We start from the raw sequence: 15,099 nt of genomic DNA on the forward strand, positions 1-15,099 counted from the left end.
GAAAGACATTATACTAATTCTCCACAATCTTTTACAGAAAATGTAAGCAGAGTAAGTACTTCCTCACTTACCCTATGAGGCCAATATTACCCCAGTACAAATATCAGACAAAGACGTTACAAAAAAGAAAAGTACAGTCCGATATTGCTCATGAGCATAGATGCAAAAATATTCAAACAAAATATTGGCAAAATGAATCCACAATATATAAAAAGAATAGTATACCACTTGAAATGGGATTCATCCAGGTATGCAAGATGGTTCAATATTCAAAACCCCATTAGTTTAATCTCTCACACTGATGGATTAAAGAAAAAAAATCACATGATCGTATCAATAAATGCAGATAAAGCATTTGACAAAATCCAACATTCATTCATCATAAAATCAGCAAACTAGGAATAAAGGAGAATTTCTTCTACTTGACAAAGAATATCTACAAAAACCCTACAACTAATATCATAATAATGGTGAGAAACTTGAAGCATCCCCACTAAGATCAGGAACAAAGCAAGAACATCCCTTCTGACCATTCCTTTGGAACGTCATACTAGAAGTCTTAGATAATTCAGTAAGACAAGAAAAAAAAAGTTCTATAGTTTGGAAAGGAAGAAATAAAACTTTGTTCACTGATGACATGATCAGAAAATACAAATGAAATACAAATGAATCAACAAAAAAATCCCTAGGACCAATAAATGATTATAGCTAGGTTGCAGAATATAAGATTAATATACAGAAGTCCATCATTTTACTAAATACCAGCAAATAATAAATGAAATTTGCAATTAAAAACACAATACCATTTATGTTATCACCCCCCAAAAGTTAAATATTTAAGTATAAATCTAACAAAATATGTATAAGAGCTATATGAGAAAAATTACAAAGTTCTAATTAAAATATATCAGAGAAGACCTAAATGAATGAGGAGATATTCAATGTTCATGGGTAGAAAGACTCAATGCTGTCAAGATGTCATTTCTTCCCAACTTGTTCTAGAGAATCAATGGACTTCCAGCCAAAATATTATCTCTAAGTTAAAGTAATAAGAGCACTGTGGCATTGGTGAAAGAACCGACAAACAGACCAGTGGAACAGAATAGAAAACCCAGAAATAGACTCATATAAAATAGTTAATTAATTTTTAACAATGGAGCAAAGACAATCTTTTCAACAAATGGTACTAGAAAAACTGTACTTCACATGCAGTAAAAGAACCTAGACCTGGATCTTACTCCCTTCAAAGGTAAATCAAAATGATCATAGAGCTAATGGGAAAACATAAAACTATAAAACTCCTAGGCTTACATAGTATAAACCTAGAAGTACTTAGGTATGGATGTGACTTTTCACATACAACACCAAAGGCGTGATCCATGAAAGAAATAATCAATAAACAGGACTTTATTAAAATTAAAGACATACTCTATGAAAGGCAATGTCAAGAGAATGATTAGACAAGTTATAGACTGGGAAGAAGTATGTGCAAATGACACACCTGATAAAAGACTATTATGCAAAGTATCCGAAGAACTCCTAAAACTCAAGAATAAGAAAATAAACCACTTTATTTTTAAAAAATGGGGAAGGACCTAAACAGACACCTCTCCAAAGAATATATACAGATGGCAAGTAAGTATATGAAAAAATGTTCAACAGCATATGTCATTAGAGAACTGCAAATTAAAACATTGAGACACTACTACACACCTATTAGAATGGCCAAAATCTAAAACTGTGACACAACCAAATGCTGGTGAGAATATGGAACAATAGGAAATCTATTTCATGGCTGGTGTGAATGTAAAATGGTACAGCCACTTTGGAAGAGGGTTTATCAGTTTCTTGCAAAACTGAACATGTACTCACCATACCATCACAACCTGACATTCACACTCCTTCATGTTTACCCCAATGAAACAAAAGCTATGTCCACACAAAAACCTGAAATGAATGTTTACATGAGCTTTAGGTATCATTGCCAAAACTTGGAAGCAACCAAGATGTTCTTCAGTCGGTAAGTGAATAAATGGTGGTTCATCCAGACAATGGAATCTTATTCAGTACTAAAAAGAAAGAAGCTATCAAGCCATGGAAAGACATAGAAGAATGTTAAATGGCTAAGTGAAAGAATGCATTCCAGAAAGAATCTGGAAAAGCTTCGCACTACATTCTGGAAGAGGCCAAACTATGGAGACAGTAAAAAGATCAGTAATTGTCAGGGATTGGAGAGAGAAGGATGAATAGGCAGGGCACAGAGGATTTTCAGGGCAGTGAAACTATTCTGCATGATGATATTATGGTGGATAAATGTCATTACGCATTTGTCAAGACCCGTAGAATGTCTAACACCAAGAGTGAACTCTAATGTGACTTACAGACTTTGTGTGGTAATAGGTCAATCCAGGTTCGTGGAGTGTTAACACATGCACTCCTCTGCTGTGGGAAGTTGACAGCAAAGGAGACTATGTATATGTGGGGAGTTTATGGGCTCTCGCTCTGCTGTATACTCAATTTTGTGGTGAACCTAAAATTGCTCTTAAAAATAAAGTTAGTTAATTAACAACAACAACAAACAACAACAACACTGACTCTCCAAATTAAGTGCTATACTTGGGAATACCTGTGTTACTCATACAACCCTACTCAATGAGGAGGTGGTTAGCATAAAAGTTAAATGTCTTGTTGTTTAAAGTGGATGGAGAAATTGATACTTCCAACCAATTAGGAATTCCTAATGGTGGATGAGTTCATGGATAGACATGGGTGGTAGTTTACAGCTGATATTTTTGAGGTTATAACCAGTTTAAACTGAGACATTAAGTAAAATGTATTTGGAGGGAGAGGGGTGTGACCATTCAGTCACTCCTAACACATACAAACACCTCATCCAAAATGAATCTATTCATTCTACAAGCATTGACTTAAGTAGCTACTATGTACAAGATACTGTACAAGAACATCAGGGGATGAGTGAGATGTAGAATCTTTGTGGAAGTTACTAGGGAGATGTCATGTGTATAAGGAAAAAAAAAAACACATCTTGTAAGTCTAAATGTAAAGGAAAACAAAGTATATGGAAAAGGAAGCCAACGCTGGAAAAAAAAAAAAAAAACTGTCTGGGAAAGAGGTAGCATATGGACCAAGTCTTGAAAGATGAAAAAATCACCAGGTGGAAATGGGAGGAGAGGAAGAATTCTACCAGAGGGAACAGCATGAAGCAAAGGGAGTGAGAAAGGGTCCTGTTCGAAGGACTGGAGTTTGGCTGGGATGTAAGGTATGCAAATGAAAGTAGGTAGAAGCCAGACTGCAGAATTGTAAATGACAGTTTAGACTAGATTCAGTCAACACTGGGAAAGGAGGTTTTGAACAATTTTAAACAGAGGAGGATAACATGATTCTCAATGAGCTTTAAAAAGATCTAATCAACAGGATTCTGATGAGATAAGAGAAGAGGGAAGGGGGTGATAAAAACTATCTCCAAGGGTGCCCTGGAGAATTAATAATGCTTACTTAGAAAAAAAGTCAAAAAACTCATGTCTGGACTTAAAATGTATACATTACATACACAGTAACATTAACGTAGCTGCGATTCTGAGAGGAATGAATATTTCAAAGCCTGATAATCTAGTAACCTAGTATTTTAAATCACCTTAAGTGAATTATGAGGATTTATTTTCTGTAACCGAAATGAGCTACAATTTAAGCAATTCATCATTTCCCAAAGTGTCTTTTAAATGCAGCGTATGTGGTGTATCGTATAGTACAATGCTCTTTCAAAGGAACTTTTTCAAATAAAGCACTACCGACTCTTCTGTATGTGGAGCATTGTTAAATTCCAGCCCTGCTTTGAGCATAATTAAGTACCCATAACACCATAAAACTTTTATTAAATTACAGTGTTGGGAATGAAATGTAAATTTGTCTTCCAATATGATGTTGGCATTTCAACCTTTTTTTTTTTTTTTCAGCCTGAATATCATTAATAGTAAAAGTTCAGGGAGTAAGTAAAACTGAAGTATTGGGTGAAATTCAAGGTGTCACATGATCATAAATGTTACTGTAATTCTATTCTTGGGGTATTCTCCATCTCTCATACTCTACTGATTTTCTAAATAACCATCATTGATGCGGTTTATGATTATGAAAGAAACAGTAAGAGTGGGTTAAAATGCAAACATCACCTATAAATGAGTTTTCTCTTTTGTCATAATATATGGAGAACATAAATGGCTTTACCTGTCATATGTTTATGTGCAAATTATAAGAAAAAATGCAAATATTATAAGCAGAAGATATCCATTCAAGCTCAAAACCACAAAGGAAATGCTCCAAAGAGAATAAGGTTTCTATTAACACAGAGAGAGAATAATTTATTTATGCTTAAAATGAAGTGAAAAAATAAAAATATTTTTATCTACAATATGGAAGGGACATGGACAAAAATCAGGGAATTCCACTACATGTAGGGTACAGCTGACGACATTGAGTTACAAAATAATTGATTTGAGAATGTCCTACCCGAAAGAGATATCTCTCCCTTTTAGAAAAGGGAAAACTGCTTTCATTTCATAAAATCCACATTGCCCCAGTATAAAAAGGTGCCAATGCAAATATGTTCAGGGACAATATCTGTCTAGAATATGTCATCAGTAAGCAGAAATTCTCTCACCTTCCCTAGGTCCCCTAGAGATTTGATCCAAAGAGAATGTGGATTGAGTTTTCCATTTTGTCTCACATCAGGGTCTCCTGAGAAGCAAAGGCCTGGAAAACTATAGCCACAATATCCAAAGCATGATTCAAGCTGATGTCTTAGTAAAGGAAATGTGTACTCCCAAGACTTTTTTTTTTTTCAACCCACCATTCACTTCAAATGATAAAATCACAGCCTCAAGGAAAATCACACCTTAAAAAAATTGTTTGTGTTGGCTGTTGTTTTAGAGAAGTTGAGTTTTCCTGGAAAGTTAGCATTCCTTGTCAGAGAGAAAATAAAAATAAATGTGGCACAGGCAAAGATGACATTTGAATCCAAACAAAAGTGTGCCTTTTGCTTTTTTATTTTTTCCTCTTTTTCTCCCGATCATACACTGATGTTGCTAAAGAAAACAGTCCCAATATAGCTTCCCATAAGCCCTTCAGAGTGGTTCACATATACAGTCTCTCCAAGGGGGGTTCACTTGCAAACCTTTGTCAACAAAAGAACAAATATGCCATGTGAAAACTCTGGTTGGTTAGAGGAAATGGATCAACACTGAGGCCACAGGGGAAAAAGTGCCAGTGACTTATTTATTGAATGATTCAATGTTTTAGACAAGGAAAGATTGAAGTATGTCTCATGAGCTGAAACCACCTTCAGGCTGACAAACTTCCACCTACAGAACTTATGAACATTCCTGTAGGATACATTACATTCAGGGTCCAATTATAAGCATCTTTGCTAAACCCTGGCCAATTAACAGTTCCAGACTGGTTATTCCAGGGCCACTGGTCTATATCCTTTCTTGCATTTACACTGCACCTAGACAAATGTAGAATATTCACTACAGGCAGTGACACAAAACACTTCAGAATAAAGAACTACATGGACAGAATATAAGAGAAGCCACCAATATCCTAAGTGCCAAATTCTGGGCAATATCACCTTTCCCCAGGATTCCTGCAGTGACCTTAATAATACGTCTTCCAAATGGATGTATTGTCTTATTCTCGTGCATTGTCCACATTGTCCACTTCTCCTTCTAGAAGATTAGATTCTCTAATGATTTTTCAACGACCACAAGATGAAATCAAAACTGCCTACCAGAAAGTTGTTCAAGGCATGGTGTCCGTCTCTGGAGTCTTCTCTCCACAAGCTGACACCCTCAAAACCCAAGTCCCAGACACGGAGGCTTCAAATTTCCCATGCCATTTCACTTTTGTCTCTGGGTATTGGTACCTTGATAACCCCTCAGACTAAACATTCTCCTCCTCCATCACAACCTCACCTTTCCTCTCATGACTATATAACTTTAATTCACTCCCATTTCATCCTATGCTTGCTATTATTTTTACACCGCAGACTGAAGTAACTTGTCACTCTTCTCTCTCATTATAAAAACTAATAGTTGCTAACGACTACTGAGTACAGTATCTGGCTCACAGAGAGACTGAAAAAATACTGAGAATGAATAAATGACTGAAAAACAACTCATCTCACTTCTTGGTTAAAATCAAATAGTCACAAATTCAGTCTGTTGAAATCTGAATTTGTGTGAACATGAAAAAAATTTGGGGTAATTATCATGTCTGAGGGCTTAATAAACAAACATTCAATAAGTGTTAGTAGCCTACATCTATGGTTTAGAAAATTCTTCACAACTATTATTTGTTTTCTACAGCCATTCCATATAGATTATCACTTAAAACTTATTAAAATAAATGTTGTTTGATATATGTACATGTCTTGCCAAAGCAACTTTATTTAAATGAAGGAAACTTGTAAGGACAAGAGGACTCCCAGTTAACAAACCATATGGTTACATACTATTGTAACAACAACAAAAAAATAATTATCATTAAAAGCAGCTCACCTATACCTCTATTTCTGTAGTGAATAGGGAATTTTAGGACAAAAAGCAGCAATGAAATCCCCCAAATGTTCCACAAATAACTTAATGTTAGAAATATACATGTATGTGGTTTATATGTCATTTTAATAAAAGTGCCTAGAGGGCACTGATTTGCCACATTTTTCTGGATCTGTATAGCAAGCACTGTACATGTGTGGGTATTACTTGTGGGTAAGCACTATTTACTCTACAAATAAATTACTATGTAGCTTACATTGTTAGGGTCGCATGATAGCCCTATAGCTTAAAAGACTGAAATAACCGTGCATTTATCTTGTCACTACAGGTACTTACAGTGTAATTACAAGGTCAACAGTTACTATGTAATTACGTAGTTTCAACATTGTGGTTCTTAAAAAAAAAGTACACTGTTCTCCCAGTACCTGCCGAGAACCCCTATCTCTGCTCCACCATCTTCACTTGCAAATTTTAAATAGCCACAGATAACATTTTAAAAGGAAAGCAAATCCAAGCATCTTTATTGGAATAACAGGTGTCTTAGAATTATGATACAATGATAGCACTAAGACCTCAGACATCTTCGGGTCCAATGCACTCATTTTCTTGGAAGGATTGTTTTTTTAATTGCTTATAGTTCCTTGTCCTAATTTAGAAAGTAATTCAAGATAAAAAGTACCACAAATGGTAATTTTTGTTCAGCAGCACCATGTTATAATGGTTGCTTGCATATATATATAGTAATGACATGTGGCACACTTTCAAAAGGGTCGATTTCCTGGTTTAAACTTAATCAAAAGAAGATAGCACTGAATCTTAACTTACAATAGAACCCTCCTAAAATTTCATGCTTCTGCAGTTTGGATCCTAAGTTCATTTCTGTGGTCTGATTAATACTGGTATCACATTTGTATATAATTTTGTGGCTGGTCCTGTATATGTGCACTGTGCATAAGCCTCGTAGATGTTTCTTTTCCGATGTATGGTAACTCTAAAGTCATGGGTTTCATTAAAGCTTTAAAAAACCCTTCAAATTCACTCCCCCCTTTATTCATAGAAGCAGAAGGACACTGCTTTGATAGTCAATATTTGAACAACTCATTCCAAATTTATTATAGGTTACTATCATACAGAGAATAATAAAGAATTTTTTTTAATAACTTTAGCTCATAAGAATGGGCTGATAGATATTCCATCAATGTTATGATTCCCTTGGATGGAGAAAAGCTAAATGCTAACCCAAACAGATTTTAAAACCATAATTACTTGGTAAACAAGGGAATTATAGTCAAATAATTATTCATGATTACAGATTAAATTCATCTAGATTTTTTAAAAAAATTTTCTTATTGAATTCTTCTATCTGTGGCAAAGCCACAGAGCATAGCACCATCCAAGTGGTATTGCTTCTTCAATAGGTTCTACACAAAAGGAGCAAACTGTATACAGGTTTTGCTATAGTGTCTTTCTTCTTTCTCTCTCCAGGGATGAAGCACACATGAGTTATCCAACATTAGTGTGTGTGCGTCATATTAAAAGGATGCTTGTTGCCTGATACAGTGGCTCACTGGAAAGTAAACTCCAGGCAATCAGGTAAGGAACATCACCCCACAATTAGTTCTTACAACTAAAGTTCTTACAACTAGTTCTTACTATGATGAGAAATCACAAGGAAGGAAATCACACTCTATACAGACAAATGGGGAAAAGTCCTGTTCAACAGAGAATCTCAGGATAGGTGATGGTCAGGATCTCAAGAGAAAATAGAAACTAACCTTTCTCTTACCATCTAATAAAACCAAGAAGTTCATTTAAATAGTTGCAGGATTTACCTTCCTAATACAGACTAATAATTGATTTGCCTATGAAAAGTTTCTTCTTTTCAATAGTTCCCAAACTAATTTGGACACTTCTTTGTAAGTTTCACCTTATAGATTAAGAATGCAAAATACACCATCTCTAGGATACATCAGAGGTTAAAAAATGCAAAGTATGAATGGTTACCTTCAGGAGGATGTTTTTATGCTAAGAACCAAAATGATTACATATATACCAAACTAAGTAAAGAAGCTGACAGAAGACTCGGATGGGGGATGAAGGTCAAAAATGACTTTAGTCTCATCTATGATGTTCCAATATTACTTACAAAAAGAACAGGCTGATATTAAACATATAAATTAAGAATACAAAAGAGAGTAAAGCAAATCAGAATATAGCATTCATAAAGAAAAACAGAGTATTTCTCCATTAGTCTAGAACACAGTTTTCTGCTTTGGTGGCAAGAGGTCTACCAACACAGTTTGTTAGAAATCAAAGGGCAGACAGAGGGGGTATTTTTCAGACTGCTTGGTATAGAGATGCATGGAGAAAACTATAAACAAGGACACTTGGACTGACCTTGTAGTTGCTAGAAGTGAGAAAAATGTATATTATTAGTAGCATACTGACCCATAGGATCTGACCAAGAAATGATTCACACTGTATTTATTCCACACTTTAAGTAAGTATGCATTGCAAAGACTGCTCTCATTCCATTTTTGGTAGTTATTTTCAGTAAGTAAGAAGCACTGTACCTTTAAGTTTTAAATATAAAAAATGACACTGATTAACCTTTAAAATGGTGCCATTTAATCAAAGCAAGTAGATCTTTAATGGGTTTTAAATGGACTAATAAATCACAAGATTTTTTTTTTTTACCACGGAAATAAACGAAATATTTGAGAAAAAAAAAATCTCATTATGCCTCTTGGAGTGTTTGTGTGTGAGAGAACGGGCAAGAGGAGAGGTGACAGGAGTCCACACATGGGTATTTTCCAAGTGATGATGATTTGGAAGGTGACTGTCTTGCCTTATTTCTAGTGAGTTCTGTATTTGTTACCATTTTGCTCTGTGTGCTCATGCACAAGACTTTGAAAGGCTATACTGATATGTTCCAAGGAACTTTGTTAAATTTTGAGACTGGGACTAAGAAAGGTAGATGAGCATCATGTTGAAGACAATTGATCTTTCACTTTAGAAGAAGCTAATTGAAGAAGATGAGTATGTTTTACTTCTTCCACTCATTCCCTGCTCTCATGCCCATCACTAATTCTCCTCAGGCACAAGTGAAAAACCAAGCAACCATCAGTCTCAGAAAGTACAGACTGGCCTCCTTATGTCCCATTGGTTTTCCTGCTGATGCGGCATTCTGTATGTTCCCCATGGATGCGCAGGTCTGTCTTAGCACTGCAATATATCTTCACCTGGCTTAGAGTGGTTTAATGCAAATGAGTAGAATGAATGAAGTGGATAAGAAGTGACAGCTTGATAATGATAGACTAGCTGTGCTTTCCCTTTGAACCAGGTACAAACTTAGGTATAGAAGAGCCAGATGCCATTCATAATAAATTGATGTTCAACTCTAAACGGCCACCAAAGGATCAGCTAAAGCAAGTGCCAGCATCGGGCCACAAGTTGGAGGATGGAACAAGGGAATGGAGAGAAGTTGCACCTGCAGGAGGATTTTAAAAATCAGACAGAGTGTAGGAATAAAAGCCAGCCTTGATGATAGCCACCACTTTTAAGCACTTATAATGTGTTAGGTACTGAGCTGAAAATTTATAGGCATTATCTCATTTAATTCATATAACTCAATAAGGTCTAGATAATTAATGCCGCAATTTTACAGATGAGAAAACTGAAGATCAGAGAGATAATAAAACTTGCCCAAGGACACACCTGACAAGGCAAGTCAGGATTTATATTCAGAATAATGCAGTTTTGGAGGCTTCCCCCATGTCACTTCTTTCCCATCCAGCAAGTCTGTATCCACACTCTGTCTCTGGGGTCTGAAAGTGTGTCTCTGCTTTTCCTTATCCAAGGCAGCTTTCCACCTGTGCCACTGAACACATGGCATCCAAGAATATTCTCCTGTAACTTGTCCCATCACCTATAAGTTGAGTCTCCCCCATCCTTTTATCTTCTTCCCCATCAGTCTCTAAAACTACTCAAATCTGTCTCTTGACCACAACCTCATTCCTTGACCCCTGCATTTTCTCTGAACATCACCACTTTGTGATGGAATAATTGTCTGAGCTTGTTCTGCCCTTCTCCTCCCTTCCTCTGGTATAGATCTCTGCTGCACCATGCCAGGAACTGCTTCTGCTGAAGGCACTGATACTCTACCCATAGACAAGACAAATGGATACCTCACCATGACCTGAGGCTTCTGAGTCTAATGACTGCTCCTTGAAACATTAATGACCTTCTCTTCTGAACTATCAGCCTGCTGGCTCTCCATTCCTGAGAAGGCTTTTCCACCAGTGGTTCTTCCTTTAAATTTCTTAGAAATGGTGGTGGCATTCCAAGTTCCTTCTTTTCTGCTACTTTCCTAGCAGTGTCTGGATGCTCACAAGCTCTCACAGACTTACACAACATTCCTTCACCTGACTTCTTCACCTATCCCACCAACTGGTATTTCTCATCTGAAAACCAGAGCTGTGAATCCCATTGGGTGTTAGCCACAATGACTTCCCAAATGCATGCAGTAGCCTTAAAGTCAACATACTCAAAACTGAGCTCACTGGGTCCTTACCACACTTCCTCACCCTACAGTTACACTTTTCATCTTTATTCCATTCAAAGAAGCCAAAATCATGGATAATGTATTTGACACTTTAATCTTCATGACACCTTTTTTTTCCCCCTTCAAAATAGTTCCTCGGTCTACCAAATTCTCTCTCATAAACCATCTCACTTTGTTGTTATTCAGGCCTTGGTCACTCTTGCCTGAGCCAAAGAGATGGCCTGCCTCCTTGAACTCCAGTCCCACTCCTGCCTTGCCCCGTTTATCCAGTCCTCCTCACTGTCCTTAGAACAGTATTCTAAAACACAAATCAGATAATGCTTTGTATCTGCATAGGATTTGCACCTGTGTAGGATATGGCTGCTGTCTCCTTCTTCAGCCCCATCTCCTATCACAAGCACCACTCCTCCCATATCTTTTGCACAACTGAGTGTTTTGAGTATGCTGTAATTTTTCACATCCCTGAATATTTTCACACTCAGTTTTTTCTTTGTACACCTTGAATGACCTTATTTTTGCCAGAAAAACACGTATTTTCTCTTCACTATTTCAAATAGACAAAAATTACCTTCTTGAAACAGTCTGATCTTTCCTAGAGGTAAGCACCCCTTCCCTTGAATGCAGGCACAAATGGCAAAAAGCATCTATCACTGACACTTTATGTTGCTAATTTTATTTTTACCAGAGTCTGTCTACTTCACTAGACTTTAAGATCTGAAGCTACCTTTTCAATCATTTTGGTATTTCCAGTGCCTAGCACAAGGCCTACCACACACTAGATGCTTAGTAAATGACTATGGAACTCGACTTGACATGTGATGGCCTAAGACCTTCAGTCTCAAACTGAAACAAATAAACAGGCAACCCCAATTGTTTTAAAAAGAATCAATATGCCTTAGAAGCAATTTGGCCATTGAACAAATGAGATTTACTTTGGAAATCAGTAAATTGGAAGTCCAAAACGTATAGCTCCAGAGCCTATGGTGTGAGTGGATAAGTAAGTGTAAGTCCTTGGACAACACAACAAACAAAGCTTAAACTGCTTTGTTTAAGCATTCCACCTGTAAAATGAGGTGAACAGGATACTTTCTAAAATTTCTATAGCTCTCAAGGATCTACTTTGTTATATGAGGTCATAACCAACCACATAGGGCCAACATTCAAAGAAAAGGACTGAACTGATATTAGAAAAAAAAAAAAAAAAAAAAAAACTGCTTGTTGTAAATAACCAAAGATATGTGTTGACTAAAAAGACATAACAAATTACTTCCAATCATCTTCTCAAAAGTACGCATATAACTGAATCTTTTCATACTTAGCTCCAAAAAATCCCCATAAAAATGTCCTGGAAAAGAGTCATTTGGCCAGGAAATGTAGGTCTTAATAGATGCATCAAAGGCTTCTTTCTCTCTTTTTCCTCATATTTTCAAATCAAATACACAATCCTATTATCATTTGCAGCTCTAAGTTTCCCCCCAAAATATCAAAATTGTCTTTGATTCCACAGATCCTGAATATTTATATGCCTTTCAAGTCAGTACAGTTTACTGAGGAAAGAACATAGCTCCGTCACATCTATTAAATATTAAGTATTTTGCTGCAAAAGCAGATACAGGTACACAGATGTGTGATCACAGCCTCTAGAGATACAAACATGATGCTTTTCCCCCCATTTGGTTGCAAATGAGAGAAAAAAAAAAACTGTGCTGAAAGAAAACTTGCTTAAGTAACATGGTGAGCAATAATGTGGTATTAAACTAAAATGTGTTTGAAGTTGCATATTACATCCAAAGGAACACCACCATAATTCATAGTGATTAATGTTAATGTCAAAAATATTAAAGAAAGTAATAATGATTTGTATCTTCATGTAATGGGCTATCCTTTCTTTGATCTTTTATTCCCTTTGATCAATGAAATTAACGGACAATAAATTTCAAACCAATAAAAAGAAATTCATCTTCGCCCAGCACATCGGTCAGCCTGTGGGAATAACTGCCACATGAGGTCAGAGAGACAAATTCGAAGGCTGGTGTTAAAAAAAGATCAGATAATTTTATGACCATTAATAACATTTGTCGTGCTGCAAGCTCACATGAAGATAAGAGTAATCCAGTCCTCCTTTTGGGCTCAGACTAATTACCTCTGGGTCACAAAGACACTGCTGGACCAGCACACAGCATGGGTCATTTGTGCACTTTCAGAGGGGACTTTACTTCCATTTCAGTGGAGAACATGGTCACATGAAGACCTCTGAAAGGCCCTCAAACCTGAAAAGATTATGGTACTTGCTCCTTAATTTGTAATTAAAAACAAAAACAAAAACAAAAACAAACCTAAGCCAGAAAACCATTAATTTCATGCATGTGCTGAAATTAAAGTGTTTTTGGTATTTTTCCCCCAGGTTCCTTTGGTTGAAAAGTTCAAGTTAAGTGTTTTTTTGTTTGTTTGTTTGTTTTGTTTTTTCCAAGCTGAGTTGTTTAGAGTATTTTGGTGTCCCTCACATCCTAGGACCCTGAGCATTTGCCTGTTAGGTAATTGAACACTTGGTGGGCAAAGCAAAGATGAATTATGCTCACAACCAAAAATATCAATATATATGTGGCTCTCTTTTTCAAAAGCAAAGTATCAGAATCTATTTCAGGAATTCTGCTCCTCTATGCATTTGTGGTGGTTGTGGATTATTAAGACCTTTAGTTAGGGCTGCTTATACAAATTATGGCCTGTTGGAGGTATCTTGCCAACCAAGGTATTCCTTCAGACATCCCGTATGTATTATTTCCACACCTCTAATGAGATCCCTATCTGCACTTATATTAGTGCTCAGTGCCAGATAAATGTTGAATACACCCAGGGAATGCATGCAGTCAAGGCTGTCTTATCACAACTTCAATGTCAATTGCTAAGGAAATGCAAAATGGTTACATGGCTCACTATCTACTTGCATGTAGTTATTTGTTTCTTGTGCTCTGCTCCCACTTCACTAGATCCCTGGTGTGTCATGGAAAAGAAAAGGTGTCTTATTGGTATCTAATAACCTAAGGGTTACTGAAAACTGACCACCATGTTGCTAAATCATTCTACCCACAGCTCTCAACAGCAGGAAATCATGATTCTCCTAATAGACTTATAACATACAGACACAATTTACTTTCATAAAACTGCAGGGGAATAGCTCTAGTTGGCTTTCATGTGAGGAAATTCATGATCATCAATAATTTATTTCAAATATTCATTAAAACTCAATGTATTTATAGCCCTCTAACTACAGTAAAGCAGGATTAGAAACTGTCAGTGGGGGAAATATTATTCATATCATTTAACATGTATTAAAATACGTTGTATAGAAATCTATTTTTTTTCCTTCAGAGTGTAGGTCATTTAGTCCTCTCCAAGGGAAAAAAATTGATAGAGAAGAAGAAATTTTCAGAACTGAACACAGACATGAAAATTATAAGTTATGGATAAATAAGGTCTTAAATATTCCCCTTAGTTACCCGCTATTGTTTCTTCTCACAGAACTCAGTTATCTCACATTGATTCTGACAACTCTTTTATTGGCTTCTGTGTTCCTAACCCTAATTTCATAAATTGACTCCTGTTTACTCTTTTAGTTTAGTGTTTAGGCTTATGAAACCATGTATCTGACCTGGGGACTTCAATTCCAGCCTTGAACCAGCCCACTTCTAGATTGCCTAAATTATTAATCTCAACTTGAAGGTTCATGTCAAGGCCTACCACCCAGGAACCATTACTGATCCTGACTTTGGCAAGAGAGAGATCTGAGATGGTAATATAAGTTAGCTCTGATTAGCATTTAAAACTATAAGAAAACTTGAGATCACTCCAGTAGTGAGTTCAAGAAAGAATGGTAGGAGAAGATGGTATAACATGATTATAGACTGTTCTTAGAAAGATCTTCCATAAAGCAGACAAATGAAGGGTGGGTAGCAAGATAGGAATGTG

At 36.3% G+C, this 15,099-nt stretch overlaps 1 protein-coding gene and 1 long non-coding RNA gene across 15 annotated transcripts in view; one reads left to right on the forward strand and one right to left on the reverse strand.

Annotated features, from left to right (window-relative positions):
• The window catches only part of TENM2 (teneurin transmembrane protein 2), a 1,977,527-nt gene that overhangs the window by 1,170,530 nt on the left and 791,898 nt on the right, over positions 1-15,099 (reverse strand). The window lies entirely within an intron of this gene.
• Positions 8,040-14,914, forward strand: LOC123611045. The gene is made up of 3 exons (XR_006718394.1): positions 8,040-8,162; positions 9,668-9,781; positions 14,748-14,914. It is a non-coding gene; the product is annotated as an uncharacterized LOC123611045 (long non-coding RNA).

The sequence above is a fragment of the Leopardus geoffroyi genome, chromosome A1 (assembly GCF_018350155.1).
Source record: "Leopardus geoffroyi isolate Oge1 chromosome A1, O.geoffroyi_Oge1_pat1.0, whole genome shotgun sequence".
In the NCBI taxonomy this organism is placed as follows: Eukaryota; Metazoa; Chordata; class Mammalia; order Carnivora; family Felidae; genus Leopardus; species Leopardus geoffroyi.